The 14,120-nt window shown below is 39.7% G+C and overlaps 1 protein-coding gene across 15 annotated transcripts in view; it reads right to left on the bottom strand.

The window, feature by feature from the left end:
- KLHL32 (kelch like family member 32) overlaps positions 1-14,120 on the bottom strand; it is a 244,234-nt gene that overhangs the window by 197,211 nt on the left and 32,903 nt on the right. For 10 of the 15 annotated variants that reach the window (XM_042986830.1, XM_042986833.1, XM_042986836.1 and 7 more), the window contains exon 2: positions 3,545-3,607. The exons of 4 other annotated variants lie outside the window; for them this stretch is intronic. The gene's annotated coding sequence lies outside the window, so the exon portion shown is untranslated. Of the gene's footprint in view, positions 1-15; positions 85-3,544; positions 3,608-14,120 lie in introns of all 15 variants that reach the window. One more of the 15 variants, XM_042986824.1, reaches the window with a different exon arrangement.

The raw sequence follows: 14,120 nt of genomic DNA, 5'->3' as shown, positions 1-14,120 counted from the left end.
AAAGATAATTATTACCTGGGGAGGGGTGGGAAAAAGGGTGGTTGGGAGGTGCCCTGGGCAGAGTCAACAGCCTGTGCAAAGGTCCTAAAAGCAGAAAGAAGCAGGGCCTGTTAGAGGCCAGAGTGCAGACCACACAAGCAGTATTAAGAATACTGGTCTCAGGGCTCCTGGCTGGCTCAGTAGGGGGAGCATGCAACTCTTGATCCTGGGGTCATGAGTTTAAGCCCCACATTGGCCACAGAGATTACTTAAAAAGAGAGAGAGAGAGAATGAGAATATTGGTCTCTGTCCTAAAATCAGTGGGAGTCCACAGAAGGTTTTAAAGTGAGAGACTTGAATGATGAAATTTGCATTTTAAAAAGATTGCTCTGGCTGTGGTTTGAAGGTTATTGGAAAGGTGCCAGAGTCCCCAAAGGAACAAAAGGGAACTTCCAACTCTTTGGCTCACCCTATAAGAGTAATCACTAGTTCACGCAATCAACCTTTCCCTAACATCAAAACCCCTCTGGTTTCCTGTCTGAGGGATCACATCTACTTGCCTTCATCAGATATCATCCTGAACAACCATGCCAAGTACTTGGCCCCTGGGTCTTATACATGGCTAGCACTAACTCATTGGTTGGCTGACATTGAATTCTCTGTTCAAGTGGGTTCCACTCTCCCCTTCAGTGGTTGATAAGTTCAATAGTGGTGTCTAAGGAGAAATCTTAAGTAGAGAGAGACAGACTGAGTGTCAAGTTCCCCATCTCACTCAACCCCAATCAGTCTCCTCACATGCATGAACTTGGTATTTTTGTAGAGTGCATACCTGTCCCTGCCCAGCCTCCCACAAGGTTCTGCTGGCAACCAAGCACCTCCCACCACCAGGCCTTAACTGACTGGTCTATGAGTCTGGACCTAATAGCAAGCTAAGCCAACCAGACCCCTTCCCTGGGATTTAGAATTGGAATCACCAGTCTCCAGATCAATTGGACTGCTTACTTACAAATAGAAAACAATACGGGAAATGATGTTGGTGGCTATTTTTATGCTAATCCTATCTCTACTTAAAATTTTGATGTTTTGCTTATCATCACCTTGAAATGTTATATTAAAATATTATTTATTTTGAGAAGATGTGGTATATGTATACAAAGGAATATTACTCAGCCATAAAAAGAATGAAATCTTGCCATTTGCAATCATGTGGATGGAGGTAGGGAGTATTATGCTAAGTGAAATAAATCAGTCAGAAAAAGACAAATACCATATGATTTCATTCATATGTATTATTTAAGAAACAAAACAAACCAGCATCAGGAAAAAGAGAGAGAGAGAGAGAGAGAGAGAGAGAGAGAGAGAGAGAGAGACAAAACAAGAAACAGACTCTTAACTATAGAGAACAAATCAATGGTTACCACAGGGGAGGTGGGAAGGGGGATGAATTAAATAGGTGATGGGGATTAAGGAGGGCACTTGTGATAAGCACAAGGTGTTATATGTAAGTGTTAAATCATTAAATTGTAGACCTGAAACTAATATTACACTATATGTTAATTAACTGTAATTTAAATAAAAACTTAAAAAATACAAGTTAATATATGAACCTTTAGGGGGATATTGCACAATCTATGTATGATAGATTGTACTTGATTGAAAGTTGAAAAGTATTAAAGGTCTCACTGAGACCACAATTAAATAATCTTCTAATCTGTATAAATCTCATTTAAATAAGTGAAAGTAAGATGCATGCTGATTTTATAGACTTTAACATTTTTATCTGCTTAACAAAAGCTGAAGCTGAACAGATGATTTATCAGGTAAAGTGATTAAAGAATGGATCAGTGGAACTGAATAAAATGCTATACAAAGTTTAAAATATACATATTATTTACCTTAATCACTGAGTTTTCCAGTGATTTCTCAAATTTTGCACCTTACCTGTCTCAACTTAGCCTCAGCTCTGTTTTCTGCCATGTGGACTGGAAACCAAGAAAGTAATTATGCAGGGAAAAGAAGCAGGCATACAGAGAAAAAGAGGCAAGAGGTGGAAACAGGACATTCTGGATCTTCCATGCACTCCTGCTGTGGGCATACATGAAACAACCTAGATCCTCATAATAAATTCCTTGTTTATTTAAGCTAACTCAACTTAGGTTAAAAGATTCCCAAGAAATTCAAATAGAGTTCCTACATAAAATTTTGTTTGGGGGAAAAAAAGGAGGGGACCTTTGTTGCTTTAAAAACACATGGAGACATACCTATTCATTTATTATGAGCTCATCTGAAAACTTATCATTTAAATTTTAGCTACTGCTTCTAGGGGAAAATGCACTCCAAGAACTCCCCAAAAAACAGGTTTAGATAACTAATGTACATATTTTTGTGGCATTTAATACTGTTCCCTCTACATTCCTTAAAAGGCCAAGTACCTAAAGACTCAGTTTTTTTTCTTCAAGGTTTATTCATTTCTGAGAGAGGAAGAGTGCAAGTGAGGGAGGGGCAGAGAGCCAGGGAGAGGGGATCCAAAGCAAGATCCACCCTGTCAGGGCAGAGCCTGATGTGGGGCTCAAACTCACAAACTGTGAGATCGTGACCTGAGTGAGCCAAGCTTAACCTACTAAGCTATCCAGTGCCCCTTGAAGACTCAGTTTTAAATGGTTTTCCATACAAATTCATTATATGAGGAGGCAAATGCTATTTATGCCTCTGGCTTAGTGGTCAGCCACTAAATGTGTAAAAAACATTATTTTGGTAAAGAGAGAATTTACTGATGTCACTAGATATCATTTAAAGGCATGAAATATATTTATAAAAATAGTTAAGAAAACGTGTTTAAATTTTAAGTATCTTTTGATCAGCTTCTTGGCTCAGCTAAATGAACTTGGGAAAGAAAGAAGGGATTTTCCCCTGCAGCATAACTACTATAAAAACACAATGCAGATACAGTACTTTCCATTTATCAGTGTAAAGATTGGCTGTGATACTTCTCAAAACATGCCATCTCCCCCAAAAGATTAGTAACAGGAATTAAATCTTTGTACTTAAAAATAGACCAAATAAATGTAGCCTGTGAACACAAAATACATATTTTATAAAATGGAGCCCCACATTCACATATCATGTGCTGCCATGTTACTAAGGGCTAGTCACTTACCTTCTTTAAGTCTCAATTTTTCCATTTTCTAAAAATACAGATAATACCACCTTGTCACAAGGCTTTTATAATGCATGGCACACCTAGTTCAAAGACTGACAAATCACAGGGCCTCAGTAAACCTCAATGCATCTCCCTTTATTATACATACAAATGTGAATCATATAGTGAATTGCTCAGATGACAGGTATGTGGGTGAATTTTTACTTTTGCTTCATTTTTCGCTAATGTAGTTTACATGCTAAGTAAAATTTTTTTTTACTTACATGGCACTAAAATTTTTTTAATGCCAAAAACGCATATGGCAGCAATCTCTAGCAGAAGCTTGCACTCACCTTGGAAATGCAGGAAACATTTCTCAAAACCACAGCAATTCTTTGACATATCAAAATTATTCATTGGCCTTACCCTTAGGAAATGTTCGTTGGTGGAATCCCCTCTTTTACTGGTGAGCTTCTTTTCAAATAAAATCTGCTTGGTACACAAGATTGAAAAGGTTTAACCTTTATAGTTTCACTTTCATTAAAATGTTTCCAGGTTGCCAGAGCTTCACTCAGAATTTTTTTTCATTTTTTTAATGTTTATTTATTTTTGAGAAGGAAAGAGACAGAGTAAGAGTTGGGGAGGGGCAGAGAAAGAGGGAAACACAGAACGAAAGCAGCCTCGAGGCTCTGAGCTGTCAGCACAGAGCTTGACAGTGGGGGGCTTGAACTCATGGACCACGAGATCATGACCTGAGCTGAAGTCAGACACTTAACCAACTGAGCCACCCAGGCGCCCCTGCTTAGATTTCTTTTTTAAGTAAACATTGAAAACATAGTATTTACAAAGGAAAAAAAACTTATTAAACCGTAATAGTGTGAAAGGGGAAAGAAAAGAAAAAAAATAAGTATCTTAGAGGTTACATGCAAAAGAAAGACCAGAAAGGATGCCTGGGTTGCTTGGTCAGTTGAATGTCCAACTCCTGATTTCGGCTCAGGTCATGATCTTATGGTTCGTGAGATTGAGCTCCACGTCAGGCTCTGCACTGAAGGTATGCAGCCTGTTTGCAATTCTCTCTCTCCCTCTCTCTCTGCCCCTCCCCCACATGCTCACATGTGAGCACACCTATGTTCTCTTTCTCTCAAAATAAATAAACTTAAAAAAAAAGAAAGAAAGACCAGATAGACTAATCTAGGTTCATATAATTAACAAACATGAGATATGAAAAATTAAGCGATGTTAATTATACCACTTAGGGGTACATGCAAAGAAAGACATACTAGATGAACTAATCTAGGCTAATAAAATGAACATAAGATAATTAAATATTAAGCTTCCTTAATTACACTAATAAAATGTAATTAGGATGTGCACCAAACCTACTAATATATAAGAAGAATAAAAAGTTTATTCTTTTTTTATGTTTTTTTTTTTTTATTTTTTTTAAGTTTATTCATTTTTGAGAGAAAGAGACAGAGCATGAGCAGGGGAGGGTCAGAGAGAGAGAGAGAGACAGAGACAGACAGACAGACAGACAGTATCCAAAGCAGGCTCCAGGCTCTGAGCTGTCAGCACAGAGCCCGACACGGGGCTCGAACTCAGAAACCGTGAGATCATGACCTGAACCAAAGTTGGACACTTAACCAATTGAGCCACCCAGGCACCCCAAAACAGTTTATTCTTGCTATTATTGTATATTTGTTTAATAATATTTTAGTATTATGCTTTAGAAATACTTGACAATTTTTAAAAATACTAATTATTTTTGATCTGAGAAATTTATAGTAATTAAAGGGAAGTATCACCAACTCTTAAGCAGGCAGAAGTAAAATGCAAGAGTCTACAGGAACAAAGAATTTATAGGAACAAAGCCAAGAGATTGAAAAATATGTGAATTATAGGTGTAAGTCTTTACCATCAAAAACTAGTTACATTAGATGATTCTTCAGTAAACTGAAAGGCTTGTTAATTTCAAACATCAGATTACATCAATATGTCTTTTTTGTTTTTAAGTTTATTTATTTACTTTAAGGGGGAAGGGGCAGAGAGAGAATCTCAAGCAGGCTCCGCACTACCAGCTTAGAGCCCGACCCAGGGCTCGATCCCATGAACCATGAGATCATAACCTAAGCTGAAATCAAGAGTCAGACTTTTAACCAATTGAGATACACATGCACCCCCTCAAGTTAATATGTCTTAAAAGGAGGGGTGCCTAGGTGGCTCAGTCAGTTAAGCATCCGACTTCGGCTCAGGTCATGATCCCACAGTTTATGAGTTTCAGCCCCGCATCTTGCTCTCTCTTGTCAGTGCGGAGCTGACTATGGATCCTCTGTCCATCTCTCTCTCTCTGTCTCTCTGTCACTCTCTCTCTCAAAAATAAATAAATAAAACATATATATATATATATATATATATATATATATATATATATATATATGAAAAAGGAAATGTTACTTTGAAGCATAAAATAATTAGGATACCTGCCAACAGTCCCAATCATTATTTTATTTATGTATTAAATATGGTGATAATTTATCTGTAATTCTTATTTCATAAATTGAAATATTTCATATTTCTAATGCCAGTAAATTAGTACAGTTTTCACATCAGTACATCACTGTATGGTGTCTAATAAATGATATTAGAAATCCCTTTAGTCTAAAGGCAAACATTTAAGGGTACCCCACTAGCATACTTTCCTATATGGAATATTCATTCCTGAAATTTAACAGGGATGCTTGTGCCCTTTCAGAGAGTAAAGATGACTAAGTTCTCCCTCCAATAAAAAGAAGTGAGATGATCTAACTGTAATAGAAAAGCTCCAATGTATGATTAAAGTACAGTTTACCACCTAAATAGAAATTTAGGTCAACCAAACAAAATTACCCCATTTTTGCAAAACCTTACCATCCTTTTAGTATATGAAAGACTTACTCAGAACATATTCCTGAGATCATAACTTTAAGACCTTTCTATTAAACAACTGGTATGATAAGTTATAGTTAAAAATAATTTGAAATAGAGACACCTGGGTGGCTCAGTCCATTAAGTGTCCAACTCTTGATTTCGGCTCAGGTTATGATCTCATGGTCTGTGAGATTGAGCCCTATGTCAGCTGTCAGCACAGAACTACTTAGGGTTCTCTCTCTCCCCCTCTCCCTGCCCCTCCCCCATCTCAAAGTAAATAAATAAACTTAAAAAAAATAATTCAAGGGTGTCTGGGTGGCTCAGTCGGTTTAGCATCCAACTCTTGGTTTTGGCTCAGATCATGATCTCACAGTTGTGAGATCGAGCCCTGCATCAGGCTCCATGTGGACAGCACAGAACCTGCTTGGGATTCTCTTGTTTCCACCCCCCCCCCTTGGCCCCTCCCACAAACACATGCTCTCTCTCTCTTTCTAATAGTAAGTAAAAATAAATGAATAATAATGCAAAATAATAACCACTTCACCTACTACCAGGAGTCAAAAGCTTTCTCTGACTGCTATTATACAAAGAAGTACTTTACATGCATGATCTCATTTAATCCTCACAATAACTTTATGTGGATGATATTATTGTTGTAACTTTACTGACAAGAAATCTGGGGTGTAAGTAACTCACCAAAAGTGACAGGATTGGAGAGGAATTGATAGAGTCAGGGATCAAAACCTAGTTTGTTTGACTCTAAAGCTTGTATTCTTAATTCTGGTACTCCACCTCCAAACCTTATTTAAAAAAATCATAAAACTACTACTTTTCAGAAATATCTAAAATCAAAATGTATAGATTATATGGAAATTATAGAAGAAATATAATCAGTAAATTCTTCTTAACAACATAAGACGTAACTATGTGTATAAGGATAAACGGAGTTATAATCCTATGAGAGAGGGGTAAGAGTTAAATATCTTTTGGAGATGGATCTCACCTAAGGTTGCCAGGATACACACCCAGTGTAAGCCAGCCCAGCAGAATAATCCCAGATAAATAGATATTGACAATGGGAGAGAGCAAAGTCTTTAAATTATGGAACACACTGAATCACCCATTGTTTTCAATATGGTGACAGACATGTAACCACATCTCAAATAGTTGGGACAGGAAATCCAATATCCATGAAATCTATGGAAGCACATGCAGCAAAGCTTCCAGGTCTTCTGTACTGTTTAACATTTTACATATTTGGAAGCATTTAGTATAGTGCTTGGTACAGAGTCAACGTTAGTTTGACTCTTCTTCCCCACCTCCTGCATGGAAATATCCTGGATGGAGGGCACACTCTACAAAAGTGTAGATAAGAGAATGGCTGGGAGTAAAATTGAACATTTTAGATGACACAGTCAGCCTCAGGTAGAATTGGACAAGATGAGGTTCACAGGACTCCAGAAATGTTCCTGTATTTCATTAAAAAAATAATTATCAGAATGGAGGAAGTATAACTCAAGAATCACATGAGATTAAAAAAAATAAACCTAGGAATTTATACAACTATGAAGAGTTGTCATAAGAGCATGAAACAGAAGATAATTCATTAATATTTTCAATATATAAAATATTTACACATCAATAAGAAAAAGATGAATAGCTTCATAGGAAATAAAGGACAAGAGCTTAAACAGGCAAATCACCAGAGTAGAGATATAAAGGAACAGTAAACAAAAATGTTTTCTCTGGTTAGTAACAAAAATGTAAATAAATCAACAATAAGATGCCATTTCCTTCCAATTGCCTTGGCAAAGAATGATGATGGCTAATGGGAACAAGGAAAATGATGTTTTTATACACACAGGTGAGTGTTTAAATGGGTACTCATTCCAGGGGCCAATCTGTACATATGTATCAAAGGCCTTAAAAATGGGCAAGGCCTTTGATCTAGAAATTCCACATCTAAAAACCCATCCTATGGAAATAATTAGGTAAGTGTGCAAAGATATATGCTCAAGGGGGTTCACTGGAGTGTTGTTCATATGAGCAAAAAATGGAAGCAATCTGTATGTTAGGAAATGAATTGAGTAGTATATATCCTTCAATGAAGAACCAAGCAGTAATTTAAAATGATAATGTAGAAGGTGCCTGGGTGGCTCAGTCAGTTGAGCACCTGACTCTTGATTTCCATTCAGGTCCCAGGACCCCAGGATCATGGGATCGGGCTCCACTGAGCATGGAGCCTGCTTGAGACTCTCTCTCTCTCTCTCTCTCTCTCTCTCTCACTCTCTCTCTCTCTCTCTCTCTCTCTCCCTCTCTTTCTGTCTCTCTCTTTCTCTCTCTCTCTCTCCCTCCTTTCCTCCCTCCCTCTGCCCCTCTCACCCCCATTCATGCTTTCTCACTCTAAAAAAATAAAAATAAAATAAAATGATGGGGCAGATACATACTTTAAAAAAAATTTTTTTTAATGTTTATTTATTCTTGAGAGAGACACAGACAGAGCATGAACAGGGGAGGGACAGAGAGAGAGGAAGGCACAGAATCCGAAGCTGGCTCCAGCACAGAGCCCAATGCAGGGCTTGAACCCATGAACCGCAAGATCATGACCTGAGCCGAAGTCAGATGCTTAAACCGACTGTGCCACCCAGGTGCCCCAATACATACCTATTAACGTGAGAAAATACTTAACATGTCTTAAGAGAAAACCAAGTAATAAATCAATACATACTGTGTTATATAAAACTGCCTTTGTAAAAATATATATTTCAGATATTAATAATGATTACTGTCATGTGCAAGATTTTAAAACTTTGGTCATCCGTACTTTCTAATGTTCCTACAATAAACACGTACTTTAATGTGCGTAATTAAAAACATGGGTAAGCAAGAAAAGGAGGTTTCCATTTGTGTCCCCATCCAGTGCTTACCAGACATAATAACTTTAGGCAAGTCAATGTATGCCAAGACACAGCTGCTTCAGATAGAAAATTGGGACAATAATAAACTATACCTCTCAGGGCCAGTATGGGAATAAAACCAAAAGCAAAAGCACTCTGAAACTGTAAAGTACTTGATAAACACTGGTTGTTATTACCACCAATAAAAGACAACTCATCAAGAGATTAGGGGAAGAAAAACTGATAGACACTCAGGTGATATGAGAAGAGGAGGGGAAACGCTGGTCCTCCCCACCTGCACAGGCCCTCACGTGTGTGGCAATGCAGTTGTTCCTCAGGGCCACATTCAAGGGAGGCCATGGTAATGATGCAGGTGACAGCACTTAGCAAGTGTCCAGCATAGGAGGTGCTTTCCTGCTCTTCTTTAATTCATTAGGCACTTTACTCTTTCTTTTTATGGATCAGGATACTAAGTCATAAAGAGGTCAGGTAATTTGCTGAAAGCCACACAACTGTGAGGTAGGGAAACCAAGTTTCCAAACCAGCAGACCAGCTCCAGAGGCCACACTCTTAACAATAACATTAACACTAACACAATTAACACTAACAAAGGGAATGTATTCCAGGACACAGTCACACCCTGAAGTGCTGAAGAGATCAAGACCGAGAGCTGTGAGTACAAAGTCCCCAGGCTGGAATGCTAAGGCAACATCACCTCCAACTCAAAATGAAGAAAGTTTCCAATAATCTAAAATGGCCAAAGACTGAATAAGTTACTATGCGAGGTAGTATATCAATCACTGGAAGTCAAAAATGGGGCCATAACACATCTGAGGTTGTTCTGAAACAAACAAAAATGGCCCTAAGCTTACCTGAGCCACAGAAGCCACCAGCAGGGGATGAGGACCTACAACCACCACTGACTGCTATCTCTCAAGAAGGTCCCTGCTATGGCTCAACTATGTCCCTGCCAAGGTTGCACATCCAAGTCCTGACCTCCATTCCCTTAGAGTGTGACTATGTTTAGAGATAAGGCTTTTAGAGAGGTAGTTAAGGTAAAAAGAGGTTATATGGGTGACTTCTAATGTAGTATCACCGGTGTCCTTATAAGAAGAGCTTAGGGGGTGCCTGGGTAGCTCAGTCAGTTAAGCGTCTGACTCTGGATTTTGGCTCAGATCATGATCTTGTGGTTCGTGAGTTCAAGCCCCACATGAGGCACTGTACTGACAGTGCGGAACCTGCTTAGGATTCTCTCTCTTCCTCTCCCTCTGCACCTCTCCACTCACATGTGCACACTCTCTCTCTCTGGCTCTGTCTCAAAAATAAATAAACATTAAAAAAAAAAAGAGCTTAGGACACATGTAAGCACAGAGGAAACAAGTATGTGAGGACACAGCAAAAAGATGGCCATCTACAAGCCAAGAAAACAGGCCTCAGAAGAAACCAACCCTGCCAACATCTTTATTTCCAATTTACAGCCTCCAGAACCAAGAAAAAATAAATTTCTGCCATTTAGGCCACCTGGTCTGTGGGACTTTGTTAAGGCAGCCCTAGCAGACTAATACAGTTCCCACGGGTGGGCACAGCCCACCAAGAGTGGGTCCTTGCCATCACCATTCTGCTCCATGGTGGAAATGAGCCTTCTCCAGACACTGCTGCCTCCATCCACCAGTCTCTTCAGAGCTTCTCTTCAGCTCACAGGCTGTGCTATGCCCACTGAGCCCCTACCTCCAGGGCTGGGACAGCCCATGCTCTGCTCAAAGCTGGGCCACAGGTGACTCTAAGAAACCATCAACCTTCTAGGACCCCTGGCCTGAGGCAGCTGCCTGTCCTCCACTGCTCCATAGGAGTACTTGGCCCACCGCTCTCACTTTTCCAGTCAGTGCTCACCTTTCTCCAGGTGTAAAACCCACCACTCTTTGAGGAAAGTCCCTCTGGGGAGTTGCTCCGACTTCTAGGCGTTCAGTTTGTGTGTTCCACCAGAGAGCCATCTTCTTCTAGGGTTTCATAAGTACCGAGGAGGCCCAAGCACAGGGATGAGGGTCCAGGGTGTGGAAGTACTGCCTAAAGCACCTGCCACCTTCCAAAAGTCTGTCTCCACGGTAAACCTATGCGCACCTGCACACTTCCTGCATAACTTCAGGTTATTATCTTTCTCGGGGGGCTTCTACGAAGCTGTCTTCTACAGGTAACTCCACCAGTCTGTCACACAAAGACCACAAATGTCTTTCCAACTCAGTCCTGTTGCCAGATCCACCCACGGAGGGAAGGGAGAAACAACCACCCATCTCCACATGCTGGGGGATGTAGAGACCCAGCTTCAGCCACGATACCCAGGTACCTGGCATTCAAACGAATATAGGCAGAATCCTTCACCATCCGATCATCTCACTGCTCTGCTTAAAACTGTTGGTATTAAGTCAAATTCCCTTCAGTGGACCCCTGCCAACATTTCCAGCATTGTGTCCTGCCACTTGACTTCTTGTTTCCTGGTCACAGTCATGCAGATCTGTTCGTCCATGTTGAACTATTCTCTCTCTTCGGGGCACTGGTACCTGTCATCTCCTCTGCCCAGGACTCTCTACCCCTCTGCTTTGCCTGGTTAGCTCCTATTCATCCTGCAAATCTCAGGTGTCACTTCCTCTGGGGAGCCTTCCCTGATATCCCCAGGTCTGAGTTAATTACTCTTGGACACGCTCCAGTAGCACCAATGCATCCATACCTACCCCATAATCAGCACTGTCTACAATTACTTGTTTAGAAAGGCAGACTCTATTGCCTTAGCCTCATTTCTACCCATAGCCCCAACCCCAAGCAGTGAGCTCCTTAAGTGTGTGACCATTCCCCTTAGGGGTAATCCCGGTTTTTCCCACTGTCCCAGTATAATTACTAATTATTGTAATTATTGTCCTCTTTTGTTTTCCAGCTTGGATGATAAATTATTTGCTCATCCTGTCTATATAGGCAGGATCCACATCAGTCTTGCTCCCTATCTCGAATCCCTCGGGACTACCATTATTCCCACAAAATTTCCCAAAGGAGAAAAAATAAAAGCAGAGTGTATCTCCATTTTAGAATGAAGAACATGAGATCTTGATGCTAGATTATTTGCATATATTGAATCACAACATTTTGGTTTATAATATGAAATTCGTGCCCTAAGAAGAATAAAATGCTGCACTGAATATCCAAAATCTCTCTAGTAAGAAAGAGGATAAAGTATGTATAGTCACCTCATGAATATAGCTGGAGACCCTGAGGAGCAAACTAAACTACGATGTTCACAGCAGCTCCCTGTGTCACATTAGCACAGCCCTTTCCAGCTCTCACTTCAATTTAATTTCTAGCTCTATCACTCGTCTATGAATAGAAACATAAAATGCTCGGATCAGTTACACCATCTTGTCAAAATAACCTAACCAGCAATTATAACATCCTAAGGTGCTTTTAAAAAATGTTGCCATAAAAACTTCTTATTAAAGAATTTCTTATAGCTCTTACAGTACTGAAAACGAAACCATCCATCGGCGTCTTTATAGATGGCACAATGTAGATCTTGAGCATTTTCTGGTATACAAATTACTTGTATGATAAATAACATTGTATGGCAAAAAAATAATCAGTGTGCCTCATTTACATAATCATTTTATTTCATCAGAAAATTCTCTATGAAGAAGTTCTTCATCAGACAGTAAAGGAACATTCTCCTCTGATTAATGATTGTCCTCTAACAAATAGAAAACATGTAGTTTACAGTTCCCCAACCTATAACACAGGCATAATCCAAACTCCATTTTCAAATGGAGAAAGTCTTACTGTTGAGTTTTAAAACACAGACTCTTCATTCATTCAAGTATTTCCTAAAGGGTTAATATATTTCCAGGAATCACTGAACAAGAGGTGATGGCAGACACAAAAGAATTAAAAATAGTCTCTGCCCTTCAAATAACTTACCAAGTAAGATATAACGTCCACATTTGCAGTATTCTAATAGTAAAAGATAGTTTGAATTTTCTTCTAATGAAAGATGTACAATCTTTCTCTCATTTTAAATTTCTAAAACGGAGGTGGTACCTTAAATCAATATGTTTATTAATATACTACTATTTTTTTTCCCTTGAAAAGGGAGCATTAGAAGCTCCACAAGAAGAACATCCACAAGAAGCATTAGAACACTATAGTCCAAGTGTCTAAATTGTTTTAATGTTTTTTTTTTTTTTGAGAGAGAGAGAGAGCGCACAATCAGAGGAGGGGCAGAGAGAAAGAGGGAGACACAGAATCGGAAGCAGGCTCCAGGCTCTGAGCTGTCAGCACAGAGCCCAACACAGGGCTCGAACCCACAAACCATGAGATCACCTGAGCCAAAGACAGACGCTTAACTGACTGAGTCGCCCAGGCACCCCTCCAAGTGCCTAAATAAGAAGGCTAGGAGTGCATGTACTATTACATTTAATTATAATGATCCAGCAATGTAAGAACTAAACGGGTCCATTTTTCAGAAGCAAAAGCTGAAGCTCAGCAGGCTGAACTGCTTTGAGATTAAAAAACAAAAACAAAAATGGTAATTGTGAAGCTGAGACTCAAATCCAGCCCTGTTACATCCTGCTGCACCACACTGCCTACTGCCTTCCCAAGGGCTAGATGGCTGTCAGTAAGAATGATGAGGGAGGTTGGGGCACCTGGGTGGTTCAGTGGGTTGGACATTCAACTCTATTTTGGCTCAGGTCATGATCTTACAGTTCATGTGATGGGGTTCCACTTCACTTAGCTCTGCACCAAGTGTCAAGCCTGCATGGGATTCTCTCTCCCTCCCTCTCTCTCTCTGCCCCTCCCCTGTTCATGCATGTCCTTGTTCTCTCTCTCAAAAAAAAATTAAAAAAAAAAAGAAGAATGATGGAGGGAGGCTAAGCAGAGGAGCCCCAAAGGATGCAGAGAGAAAGGAGAAGGCTTTCTAGATCAGAAATACAACACAGCCAAAGATTTTCCAGTTATACTTCTGGCAAGAACCCTGTACCAGCTAGAGAAACAGACATGTATTCAATCTGCTATCCTTAACAGGAAGCCTTTTAACAGGAAGTTCCACTTCTATACCCATTTTACTGATTACAAAATTGAGGTTTGAAGAAATTAAGAACTTCATGAAGGTGACACAATCAGTACGGAAGCCAGGGTGAAAACCCAGGCAGTCTACCTCCAGA

Source organism: Panthera tigris, chromosome B2 (assembly GCF_018350195.1).
Source record: "Panthera tigris isolate Pti1 chromosome B2, P.tigris_Pti1_mat1.1, whole genome shotgun sequence".
Lineage (NCBI taxonomy): Eukaryota > Metazoa > Chordata > Mammalia > Carnivora > Felidae > Panthera > Panthera tigris.
Note: the sequence above shows the minus strand (reverse complement) of the source record. Positions and strands in the feature narration are given on the sequence as shown.